We start from the raw sequence: 13,724 nt of genomic DNA on the forward strand, positions 1-13,724 counted from the left end.
TTAGAGAAGGATACCCGAGTTCTGCTCTTTTCCGCGGGCGCACCCCTTGCCGGCAAACTTGAGTTTGTGCAACCGCAACAAGCAAAAAAAAAAATCTTGTGATTCTTGTGGTTCTTTCCTTGAGTGATACAAAACACTGCCAAAGCTCTGATACAAATGTTATGTGCAGCGAAATGAATGTTTGTGCTTTGCTCAAGATGAGTGCTCCGAACTGTGCTCAAGGTTCCTTTTGTTGTTATGGAAGGTAGAGCCTTCCGTTCTTAATGAGAGAATGCTATGATCACAAACAAAGTGAATGGACACTGTGCGTGCAAATGTATGAGACTGAGAGATTCAGAGAGAAGAGAGATATGACACCAAAGATGTTGTAAAACCCTCCTCTGAAGGTCCCACTCTCGTCGGCGAGAGTGGTCTACTTATGATTGCACAAATTGGTACAAACGGTATGCATGAGACTGATGCAAGTCTAGGCTATGTTGACAACTACGATGGGGATGACGAGGCCGACACTAGGGCTGAAATCTGCAATCTTTCTACTGTTGTCCAAAAACGCTATGGGTTGAAATCTGCGACCAGTACAAAAACGTTGATTCGGGGATTGTTTCTGTGGGTCTTTGACGCTGAAAATCTACAGTTTTAGGGCTGAAATTGAGGTTTCTTTAGGCTGAAATTGATGGTCTTTCCGGGCTGAATTTGCTACTCTTTTAGGGGCTGAACTTGCAGGTACTTCATGGTTGAAAAATGCTGCAGGCTGAGGTCATAAAGGTTGAAAACGCTAAGCCAAAACTGATGTCGATGATGGCTTTTACTAATGCTAGGGCTGAGATATTCCAGCGGTGAAGATTTGATGCAAAAATGCCAGGCTGGGACTTACTTCGTGATGGTTGCTAATGCAAACGCTAGGGCAAAGTTCTGATGAAGAAAACGCTAGCATGGGGGAATGTTCTTCTTGCTTGGAGGGAGAAATTGCCAAGGGGTCTTGTTGAGAAGTTGCCTATTGAGCTTGGTTCCTGTTGCCTCTTCTGTCATTTAGTGCTACTCTAGGTTTGCTTATATACAAACTTTCTCAATTTGCCCTACCTACTTTCCAACAAAAGTCACTTAAAAATAATAAGTAAAAAATGTCAAAAATAGATAAAATAGGCTAAATGCAATGGAAAATTCCCCTGAAGGATTCTGATGGAAATGCTTATGATCATGTTGTGTGCAACCAGAGGATATGCATCTACACTAAGTGACTGGGCATGCACGATCTACGAATAGACTCACAAAAGTGCTAGATCACTTCTAATCTAGACTGACTAGACTGACTGAACCCTTGTCGTGTTGTAGCTTGTCCACGGACACATAGGGTTGGATGTGTCATGTGACACTTGGGTCTATGTGTCATACCACCACTTTGAAGTTAGATTACTTTGACTCTATTGAAAATGTGTTTGATTTTAACGTGTAAGATAATCCTTAAATCCCAAGTGGGAGCCCAAGATGAGGTGGACAATTTTTTTTGAAAAAGAAATTATGTGATGAAAATCCCATGTGGCAGTTCAAGAAAAGGGTATACTGATTTTTTTGAGAAAGAGGTCTCCGTACAAAGGAGACTCTTGCGAAATTTTTAAGATTTATATTTTATGTACAAATTCAAAATTAGATACAATGGTGCTTTTTTAAAAGTTGCATTTTGCTTAAGCATAGTCGTGCATTCATATCACATATAATTGTTTTTGTTCAAAAAGATTAATCTTTTAATGGGTTGTTTTGTAATGTGTTTTGATTTGATGAGTGAAGTTTTTTAATGGTTGTTTAAGAGTATGCATTATTTGTTATTTAAGAACAATCCATTTCATATGTGTTGTTTAAATCCCATATGGGAAGCCTACTAAGTAGGTGGCTAGTATCATATGTTTTGAGATTGAGATTTCTATCAGTGTACGAGGCAAATGCTATTTGTTTTTTGACAAATTACATTGAAACGATTGGTTTATTTTAATCTAGTATTTACTATATTTGTTGCTTCATGGTTTGTTCTCTTAACATCTATTGCAAATGAAAACACACTACAATGTACACTTCTGCTCATTTGCAGTTCAACATATATTTTTGCAAAAGCATGCGCTTCTGAAACTATTATGTTACTAGTATACATAAAATATTGAGTCATTACATTCCATACGAAATCCGTATGAGGGGGGATGGCTCATTGCGAGAATGTCCGTATCTTGTCCGTATATAGGGGGTAGGTTAGCAAGTAAGATACTGTACATAGGGGGGTTTCTCAAATTTTGATGCACGCAGGTGACATCCCCCCATTACTAATAGTGAATCCCCCGGGGGTATGATCTTCTCTCTCCCTTGCCTAAGGAGGCAGGATCAAGTCATGAGGCAGATATTCAAAAAACGGTGGATATACTTGAGGCAGCATTGAACGTAGATCTTGAAAAAGCAGTGGATATCACAATTTCTTAAAGACATTGTAGATTGTAGTTGAAAATTTTAATGGCAATTTATCCCGTCCTTTTTTGAGACGCATTGTATTCTCTCTATGTTTATGGCAATGAATTTGTTTTGGAGTTGCTAATTGATGACTTTGTTGAGAATCACTACAACATAACCCAAAGTTATCGACGCCCTATATATCGACGCCTGTACCTTTCCACGCGGATATCGACGTTCTTTGACCCCGTCAATATACGCGTGATAAGTGCGTCGATATGCGCGTGGAAATATGTGTGGAAAGGCAAAATTTTCCACACTTATATCGATGTCTATTTCGACGCGTATATCGACGCTAAAAAATTGGGTTAAAAAAAGGGAAACCCGCGCGCAGGGGCCATTTTTGCCCTCAACGCGCGCGCTCAGATCTTGGCCGAAACCTGCTGCGCAGGTATTATGGCACTCTTCCTCCCTCCCTCAACCCCTCTCTCTCTCTCTCTCTACACATCGTGTGTGTGTGTGTGTAGGAAAGAGAGAGAGCGGTGTGTGTTTGTGTAGGAGAGAGAGAGAGAGAGAGAGAGAGAGCGGTGTGTGTGTGTGTAGGAAAGAGAGAGAGAGAGAGAGAGAGAGAGAGAGAGAGAGAGAGAAAGTGTGCGTGTAGGAAATGAAAGAGAGATAGAGAGAGAAAAATATATGCGTAGGAAATTAAAACGAGAGAGAGAGAGAGAGAGAGAGAGAGAGAGAGAGAGAGTGTGCGTGTAGGAAATGAAAGAGAGATAGAGAGAGAAAAATATATGCGTAGGAAATTAAAACTAGAGAGAGAGAGAGAGAGAGAGAGAGAAGTGAGTGTGCGTGTAGGAAATGAAAGAGAGAGATAGAGAGAAAAATATATGCGTAGGAAATTAAAACTAGAGAGAGAGAGAGAGAGAATTAATGTATGCGTAAAAAAATAAAACTAAAGAAATAAATGAAATTAAATGTTATATTAACGTCTTCAAAAGGCCAAAGTGACCTATGAGACCAGAAAGTTACAATGTGGTGGATCTGATACAAAGTCAGAATAACAAGATGACAAAATGACAAAATAAAATATTATGGAATCCTAAATTGTTGGGTGTGGACTAAGCAGCTAAAACAGCTAGCTGGGATAGGTAGATCATAGGAGATCCAACATCTGTCACTGGCGGACCTCATCAATCTCCTCCATGGTTAGTAGTCTGACTGGGCGTTGTGCATGTCGAGCCAAAGTGACCTGGATCGTCTGATGCAGCCTCTGTCGATGTTGTGTAGTCTGGCCTCCGCATTCGTGGGCGTCTGGATCTCCCTAGCTGAGTCGCTCGTTCGATCAGTACGTAGAGAGATAGGGAAGTAGAGAGAGAGAGAGAGAGAGAGAGAGAGAGAGAGAGAGAGAGAGAGAGAGAGAAGTGGAGAGCAAGACAGAGAGAGAGATAGGGAAATAGGAAAATAGAGAGAGAAAGAGAGATAGCGAGAGCGAGATCGAGAGAGAGAGAGAGAGAGAGAGAGAGAGAGAGAGAGAGAGCATTAACTAGAGATAGCTACAGAGATAGAGAGAGAGAGAGAGAGATAGATAGTAGATAGAGAAAGAGAGAGAGAGAGTTAGGTTGGCTGACCAATTGCATGTGTGAAAAGGACAAAAACTCTCTCTCTCTCTCTAGAGAGAGAGAGAGAGAGAGAGAGAGAGAGAGCATTAACTAGAGATAGTTATAGAGATAGAGAGAGAGAGAGAGATAGATAGTAGATAGAGAAAGAGAGAGAAAGAGTTAGGTTGGCTGACCAATTGCATGTGAAAAGGACAGAAACTCTCTCTCTCTCTCTCTCTCTCTCTAGAAGAAACTATGGAACTAAAAGAGGCAAAGGGGTTTTTTCCGCTACATGCATTGGCATGTACACCTGGGAGTGCACGTATGTGTCTACCCATATAGGATTTGACCAATAAAGACGAGATTTTGACCCGGTGGTTTTGATCTCCGTACACCTCTGGACTGAGGTGTATGGAGATTGGGCAAGACTAGAGAATGTGAGGTAGTTTACATTGTGAGGAGTATATATATTAAAACAACATTCATAATCATTGTAGATGGCAACGTCATCAACTAACATGGAGGAAAAGATTGCATGCTTGTGCACGCTCTGCAAGTATCAAATCTTGCGCAAGCGTAGGATATGTAATGAGCATGTGCACCAGTACAGAGAGTTTGCTAGAGAAACCGTACAGAATCTATGATACGACTCCTACGGAACGGGCATTGATTTTCGCGACATAGCACCTACATCTGAGAGAGAGAGAGAGAGAGAGAGAGAGAGAGAGAGAGAGAGAGAGAGAGAGAGAGAAAGGATTATGCATGAAGGTCCGACCAATATAGAGCCAAGGATGGAAGCAGAAAAGGGCTTACAGACATAAGACAACGGCATGGAGGAGATGCTGGATGCCTTCTTCCAGACAAGCGAGGAGAACACTAACGAAGCAATATGAGGGGCAACCTGTTCCAGGAATGAAATGTTTGTCCATTCTCCATACGTTGCCGTACTGGGGTGATCTACTAATTAACCATTTGCTGGATCCAATGCATATATTCAAGAATGTAGGAGACCTCCTCTGGAAGACAATCATGGGAATGAAAGACAATCGAGCTTCACGAGATGATTTGCAGTCAGTTGGAAAGATGCCAGAGCTGTGGCCTTTCACCAATGCAGCTGGCCAAACAAAACTTCCAAGAGAGCCATGGGTATTGCTAAAAAACGAAGAGCGACAAATTAAAAGGGTGATTTCAAAGTTCAGGACGCCAACAGGATATATGCGATGTCTTAAGACAGCGTTCACCCGTGACGATCAACTGTCAGGACTGAAATCGCACGACTGGCATAAGTTCTTGCAATTCATTCTTCCAATTGCAATCAAGGGGTGTTTAACGGAGGAGGTGCGGACCTGCATATACAAGATTTCAGAGCTAGTGCGGTGGATCTCTTCCAAGGAGGTACGTGAGGAATCTATTGCAGTCGCAAGGGCTAACTCCATTGAGGCAGTTTGCATGATTGAGAAGTATCTACCCACGAGCTGCCTAACTATCCAAATGCACTTGCTCGTCCATGATTGAGAAGTATCTACCCACGAGCTGCCTAACCCATGATTGAGAAGTATCTACCCACGAGCTGCCTAACTATCCAAATGCACTTGCTCGTCCATGTAGTAGATGAGGTTGCAGTGGCAGGTACAGTCCACAGCCGTTGGATATTCTTTCTAGAGCGGTTCATGAAAACACTTAAGGGTTTTGTTCGCCAAAAAGCGCGTCCAGAGGGGAGCATGGCAGAAGGATGGCTGGTACAAGAGTCTCTTGTATTGACGATCGAATTTCTATCCGTTTCTGACCCAGAAATGACTCGACTATGGAGCGATGAGGAGGATGCAATACTGGTGGGAGAGGAGCCCAAAGGGCAAGGGGTGCCGAAGAAAATGAACTATGCCATGCGAGAAAAGATCATGAAGTTCTGTATACTAAATTCAGCTCCGATGCAAAAATGGCTTGAAAGGTACGAAGAAGAGAAAGAGAGACGCAATAGAGAGCGACACAATTTTAGGCGAAGCCGAACGACTAGAGGCTTACCCTTGCGAGACTATCTCGCTCCTCTACCTGAATTTCCTACAATGGCATGGTTGGACAAGACAGTGAGAGCAGCTCGACAGATTGGAGGACCCATATCTCTAGAAGAGGAAGAGCTGGCTATTGGATGTGACTGAAAGTATCATACATACATGGCACTGTGGTTGCATGGAAAGCATTTCAGAGCACAAAAAATTGACAACAGAAGAAACAAGTTTGACAGTGGGGTAATGGTTAGTTTCATGCAAAAGAGCAGGGCTAGTGCCAGAGACACGAATGAGAGCACTAGCAACCTGGATTACTGTGGTCTCTGGTGTCAGATATCCTGAAAGTCAGCTTCAGGCGGTTTTAGATGTTTTTGTTGGATGTGAAGTGGTTCAAGGTGATTACTTCTGGTCGTAATGCAACGGTATGCAGAGATGGAAACAAATTTGTGCAAATAGATTCTACAAAGGTTTGGACAAATGCGAGCGACACATTTGCTCTCCCCAAACATTGCGAGCAAGTGGTCTTTGTACCGGACCCTCGAGAGCGACAATGGTGGTTTTTGGTTCAGTTGCTCCAAGAAATAAACAAGTATTTGAAGGGCAAGAGCTCCTGGAGGAAAGTCAGTCAGACAACGTCCATACTACTGTGACATTAGATGAGATGGACGAAGGTATGGCACAGGAAGCTGACAGATATACGAGGGATGACGCAGACGAGGCAGAATTGACACTTGTAGATGAAGATGCAATGGATGAAGACAATCTGCCAGAACGAGTTGGGGCAGAGTTATGTTTGCAATTAGAGATAGATGATAATACGGTGCAAAATCTTATCGATGATGCCTCACTCGTCGAGGCCTAGGCCTGTAAGTGTTTGTGTGAAGACGTTGATTTAAAATTAAGCTTAAAGTTAATTTAAACAAAGGTGTTCTGACGCTTTATTTTAATTTCTTTGTGCAGGACTTTAGTATGGCAGACCAGTTTCGAGATCCCGCTTCTATGAGTGCAGATGTATTCATGGGCTTCGTCACACGGATGACGCCTGCTCAGATGGCAGAGGCTTCTCAGTATTGGGTAGCTAGAGGCACGGGTACTACGCCTCCGGGCTTCACACCCGAGGGTCCGATGTCTATGGGGGGGACGCCTATGGGGGGGGGGGGGAGGGACGCCTGCTTCTCCCATCACAGCCGCTTCGACACCTAGGGGTGCGGAAGATGCGGGTGCGTCCTCATCTTCGCAGCACAGGCGCACTCGCCGATCTCGGCGATCGTCAGGTGGAGATGGTGGTTGCTGTGGAGGAGGGTCCACAAATGCTTTGATCCCTCCTCGCTCACGACCCCCGTCCTACCTAGACACACCTCTCGACACACCTCTTGGCACACCTCGGACACCTTGGGGGGCACATGATCCTAGTGCCTCCAAGCTCTATACTGTATGGGCAGATGGTTCAGTTGACATGGATAGAGTCGGGACTGAGATGAGACAGCGGATTCGCCAGCTCGCAGAGCTGGAGTTTTCGACCAGCATTCTGACGCATTGGCTTGAGCAGGATGAGGACAAAGTCAGTTACATAGTGAAGACCATCCTGAGAGAGTACCAGCCTGCTCCGGGTTCAAAGGCTGTTCCGAGGAGGTGGATCAAGGGTGTTGCATGGGACACCGTGAAACATCGACGAGATGCAGCTCGGTAGGCTTTCAGGACCGGCTCGCCGAAGCCTTCGGGCATCCCATACGAGACGTGACTGCAGATCAGGGAGGATGAGCGGACAACGGACACGCGGTTCAGACAGTAGCGTCAGGCTGCGCAGATACGACAGATGACCAGGGAGACATCTCATCTTGGCAACGGAGGCTTCGACACCTTTCACTATGAGTTTATGAGTTTCTAATCGAAGGAGTCTGAGCAGAAGTGCGACGCGAAAGAGAGTGCGAGAAGAAGAGCACGACGATATGGTGAACTCGCTCTACTGTAATGTGTAGAGCATAGTGAGTTCTTATTAGGTTTTTACAAAAGAATATGTGTACATACCTGGCGGCCCACCCACTTACCTGGGCGACCACATTGGGCTTTATACCCCAACAACCTCCCACTTAAAGTCCAATGTGGTACTTTAAGTGTGAGAGAAGCTACTATACAAGCTAATATACAAAAGATGTAGAGAAGTGATGTACTACCCTACACCTAACTGCTTGCGAAAATGCGCAAAGCTCTCTGAGGGAAGTCCTTTTGTAAGTAGATCAGCAGGATTTTCTGTGGTGTGAACTTCGACAAGCTGAATTTGCTTATCCTCGAGCATTTCCCTCATGAAATGATACTTCACATCCACATGCTTTGTCTTTGAGTGATAAACTGGATTGCGAGCCAATTTTATAGCACTCTGACTATCACAATATAACATAGGCATCTCTTCTTTGATTCCCAAATCTGTTACTAGTCGATTAAGCCAAATTGATTCTTTGCATGCCTCTGATGCTGCAACATATTCAGCCTCTGTAGTAGAGTGGTAACACAATCTTGTAATCTAGAACGCCATGATACTGCTCCACCAGCCAATGTAAAGACATACCCTGACGTAGACCTTCGGTTGTCTAAGTCACCTACATAATCTGAGTCTATAAAACCCTTTACACTTAGCTCCTGACTCCCATAGCATATACGCATACTCTTTGTGGCTTTCAAGTATCTCAATATTCCTTTCACTGCCTCCCAATGTTTCTTGTCTAGGTTTGACATGTATCGACTTACTACTCCCACTGCAAATGCAATGTCTGGGCGAGTAGCAATCATTGCATACATCAAACTACCCACTGTAGACGCATATGGAATCTTATCCATTTCAACATGTTCTTCCTCAGACACAGGACAATCTTGTTTGCTAAGTTTCACATATGGTGGCAATGGAACACTCAATGCCTTTCCCTTCTCCATATTGAAAAGTTGCAAAACCTTGTCAATATACTCTGTTTGAGATAACCCAATCAACTTCTTTGATCTGTCTCTCTCAATGCGCATACCAAGTATATGACTTGCCTCACCCATGTCTTTCATGTCAAACGATTTTGCCATCTTTGACTTCAAAGCTGAAATTTCTTCCAAGTGCTTGCCAGCAATCAACATGTCATCCACATACAAAATAAGGATCAGCCAACTGCCATCCTTAGCCTTCTTTGTATATAGATAGTGATCGAACTCACTACGTTTGTAGCCTTGAGAAAGCATAAACTTGTGGAACTTATGGTACCATGCCCTCGGTGATTGTTTTAAGCCATAAAGACTCTTTAACAACTGGCATACCAAATCTTCCTTGCCTTTCTCAACAAACCCTTCTGGCTGCTGCATGTAAATTTCCACATCTAAATCACCATGCAAGAACGCTGTCTTGACATCCATTTGGTGCAACACCAAATCTAATATGGCAACCAATGCAAGAAAGCATCTCAATGTAGTCATCTTGACCACCGGAGAGAAGACTTCATCAAAGTCAATGCCTTGTTCTTGCTTAAATCCCTTGGCAACAAGCCTTGCTTTGTACTTTGACTGACTATCATGAGCGGTGATCTTATACCTGTCAACCCATTTACAAGGTAGATCCTTTTTGCCTTGTGGTAATTTAACTAGCTTCCATGTCTGGTTTTTATGCAGAGCTGTCATCTCTGACTGCATGGCCAATTGCCAATTCCCGGAGTCCTTCATTTGCACTGCTTCCTTATAACATGAAGGCTCATTGCAATCAGCCAACATGACATAGTTCATAGATGGAACAAACCTATCAGGAGGTCACGTGATACGTCCAGATCTACGCACACTAGGTGGCTCAGGCTCAACCACAACCTGTGGTTCCAATCTATCTTGTCCTTGCTCCTCTTGAGCCCTGACATTTTGTCTTGCACATGCAGGTCCATCTTCTTGGAAGACAACTCTTCTAATCTGCTCAACCCTCTCTGGTTTAGAATGATATTTGGATTCATTAAAGTGAACATCATTGCTGCGGACAACCTTTCTGGATTCGGGATCCCAAAGTCTATACCCCGTCTCACCAGAATTACCATAGCCTAGAAAGATGCACTTTATACTCTTTGGCTCAAGTTTGTTCCTAAATTCCTTTGGAACGTGAGTATATGCCTCACAGCCAAAGACTCTGAGATGCTTGTATGAGGGCATTTTGCTTGACCATACCATCTCTGGCACTGAATCCTTTTGCAAAACCTTGCTAGGAGATCTATTTACAAGATGAACAGCTGTTGATACAGCTTCAGTCCAAAACCCATTTGGCAGCTGTGCATTAAACAACATACTTCTGACCTTCTCTTGTATGGTCCTATTCATCCTCTCAGCAACACCATTTTGAGGAGGATTGTAAGGAGCAGTAAGTTCACGTTTTATACCTTTTGACTCACAAAAGTCCTGAAAGGCCTTTGAAACATACTCTCCACCATTGTCAGTGCGTAAGCATTTAAGCTTCTTGCCACTCTGATTCTCCACAAGTGTCACAAACGTTTTGAAAACACTAAACGCTTCATCCTTGTGCTTGAGAAAGTAAACCCATACTATCCTCGAGTAAATGTCATAAAGTAAGAAGCTCCCTCCTAGAGATAGGTTAGGCATAGGTCCACACAAATCACTATGAACAAGTGCCAACTGTGTATCTCTTCTATTGCTTCTATGCTTCTGTGGCTGCTGTGTTTGCTTACCATATAGACAATGTTCACAGAATTCAAAATCATTAAATGAAAAGCCAGGCAAATAACTAGAACGAAACAAGATTTCAATTCCCTTCTTGGACATATGTCCTAACCGACTATGCCACAAAGAAACGTTCGGCTGCTCGGTTACATTGATTACATTTTTAGAGACATTTGATACATAAATCATGTAAAGTCCTCCAGACTTTACTCCATGTGCTACTGTCATAGAACCCTTGGATATCTTCCACATGTTCTGTCCAAAAGTGGTGACGTAGCCAGCATCATCAAGTAAACCTGTGCTGATCAAGCTCTTTGTAATTGCGGGAACATGTCTCACATTCTTCAGCGTGAAAGAAGAGCCATTCTGAAACTTCAATTGAACATCTCCAACACCTCAGATCTCACATGTCTGCCCATTGCCTAGCCGAACATGATCTTTAGTAGTCACATAAGAGGTAAACCACTCCTTGTTTGGAGACACATGAAGTGATGTCCCTGAGTCTATAATCCAGTCACTCAGTGCATTTCCAGTAGATGTTGTAAGAAGAGCTGAGTCCATTGTATTCTTCAAGAAGTAGATGTCTCCTGACACTAGATTGTCATCCTCTGCAACAGTGTTTGTCACATTTATTTCTTGAATCTTCACTGAGGACTTGTTCTTCTCCCCATGGTCTTCAGCTTTCTCTTTGCCTTTTTCTACTTTCCATTCTCTGCAGTCTCTTTTCATGTGACCCTTCTTGCCACAATGGTAGCATTCTATGTCACTCTTGCCTTTAGCACTGCGGGACTTGCTACGAGACTGATTCCTCTTTCCACCTTTGTACTTTTCTTTGGTCCTTCCCCTGACAACTAAGGCTTTTCCTTTGCCTTTGTCCATTGTCTTTCTATTGGTTTCTTCAGTAAGCAGACTTCCTTCTACACCTGCTATGTTCAAACCATCTGGAGGTGCAGAATTACTCAAAGCTGTGCGAAAAGTGTCCCAACTTTCCGGCAATGTGATCAACAAGAACATAGCTCTAACAGGTTCATCAAACATGACACCTTGAGCTGACAACTGACTGTAGATGGTGTTGAATTCATTCAGATGATTGGACATAGGTGTCCCTTCTTTCATCTTCAAGTCAACAAGCTTCTTAAGCCAGTATACCTATGAAGATGCACTTTGCTTCTCATAAAGATCACTCAGCTTTGTCCATGCTTCATAAGCCGACATCTCGTCTGCTACATTGAAGTAAACGCTTTCTGCCAAAGTCAGCATAATGGTAGAAAGTGCCAATTCATTCATTTCGCTCCATTCATCTTCGTCTATATCTTGTGGTTTTATCTCCTTGAGCTTTATAGGTTTTATCTGCTTCTTTTATACCAACACGTGCCAAATCTGCTTCTTCCACAATGGGAAATTGGTTCCATCCAGCTTCTTGATATTGTAAAGAGCAGTGTCCTGTGATCCAGCCATAGCTACAGTTCACAGTATTTTACTTTTATGGGAAAAATTCGGCAGAGTTTCCCCTGTAAACTGATCTCTGAACCAATATCAACCTGTCAAATTAACCAAGAAAGCTCAAATTTTGGCAGAGTCTCCTTTGTAAAATGGCTCTGGTGTACTAAAAAACAGACCAAAAAACAGCTCAAAAAACCACCGTCTCTCTAACACTGTAAGCTGTGGGTAAACCTGTCCTGCACCTGTACTGTCTCTCACTGTCCTATCACTGTCCTGTGAGCATAGACTGCGACAATGCCTCAACGGCAGTAAAGCAAAGATGCAATCCCAACTGTCTAACTCACAGTCAATACATCCTAGCTGCCTATCTAAGGGTGCTCGAGGGATCGCTCCAAGACCTGTATCACCGAAAGGATCTCAACATTCGAGAATCCCCTAGCTCAATAAAACCTCACTCGACCCTCAACAAAGGCTGCAGTAAATCTGATAGTACTTAGACTTCCCACAAAGTCATACATCCACAAATTTTCCACTATATGTTGTAACCACTGCGGCGGTTGTTTGCTGCGTGACTCACAGCCAGCAAACCCTCAACAGACATACATCATCTTTGACAATACATCCCATGTGGAAGTACCTGCAATGTCAGGATGAAATCTGGAATATCAAGCAGGAAACACAAGCTATCTGATGAACTAGTGGATGTCGCCTACAGTCTGTGTGTAGATGCGCCCGTGTCGTATGTGACACGTCTCCAAGAACTGTGAGTTGTCCTTTGATGTGTAGATAGGCACAAATCAACACTCTGGGAGTGCCGATATCCTTAGCACCTGCAGTCGTAGGCCGAAACCCCAAATTTGCAGAGTCGGATCTGCACCCGCTGAGACCACGTAGTCAAAAATGGCATGCGCAGAACTTTGTCGAAGCCGAACGATGGTCGAGATGACCTCAGAATAAAATTCTGAGAACACCGAGCCCGTCGGGCTTACCCATAGGATTTGGGGCCGTGTCTTCGCCTGTCGAATTTCACTCCAATCTGAGCTGGTGACTCTAGCCTCTTGCAGTGCTGCCCCGAGCTTCGATCTGAGCTCTGATACCAGTTGAAGGAGTCCGAGCGAAAGTGTGACGCGAGAGAGTGTGAGAAGAAGAGAACGACTATATGGTGAACTCGCTCTACTGTAATGTGTAGAGCATAGTGAGTTCTTATTAGGTTTTTACAAAAGAATATGTATACATACCTGGCGGCCCGTCCACTTACCTGGGCGACCACATTTGGCTTTATACCCCAACACTAATCTAATCCTAACTATGACGTTTTTTAAAACGTGATGAATCATGTATTCTTATTACTTTGATTTTTGTATAAACGCAGAATCTTGCGATGCATCGAGCCTCGACACGCCAGGAGGAGACAGATGGATATCGCAGAGGTATCTATGAAGTATTCAATTATCTTGATGCTTCAGGAGGGCCTGTAGACTGGGAAGCTTTAGAGTCTCGCTGATCGCTTGAGGTGAGACGTTAATATATGTGAGTTGATTTAATTCAGTAAGTATATGTG

Source organism: Adiantum capillus-veneris, chromosome 20, assembly GCF_014529385.1.
Source record: "Adiantum capillus-veneris isolate H3 chromosome 20, ASM1452938v2, whole genome shotgun sequence".
In the NCBI taxonomy this organism is placed as follows: domain Eukaryota; kingdom Viridiplantae; phylum Streptophyta; class Polypodiopsida; order Polypodiales; family Pteridaceae; genus Adiantum; species Adiantum capillus-veneris.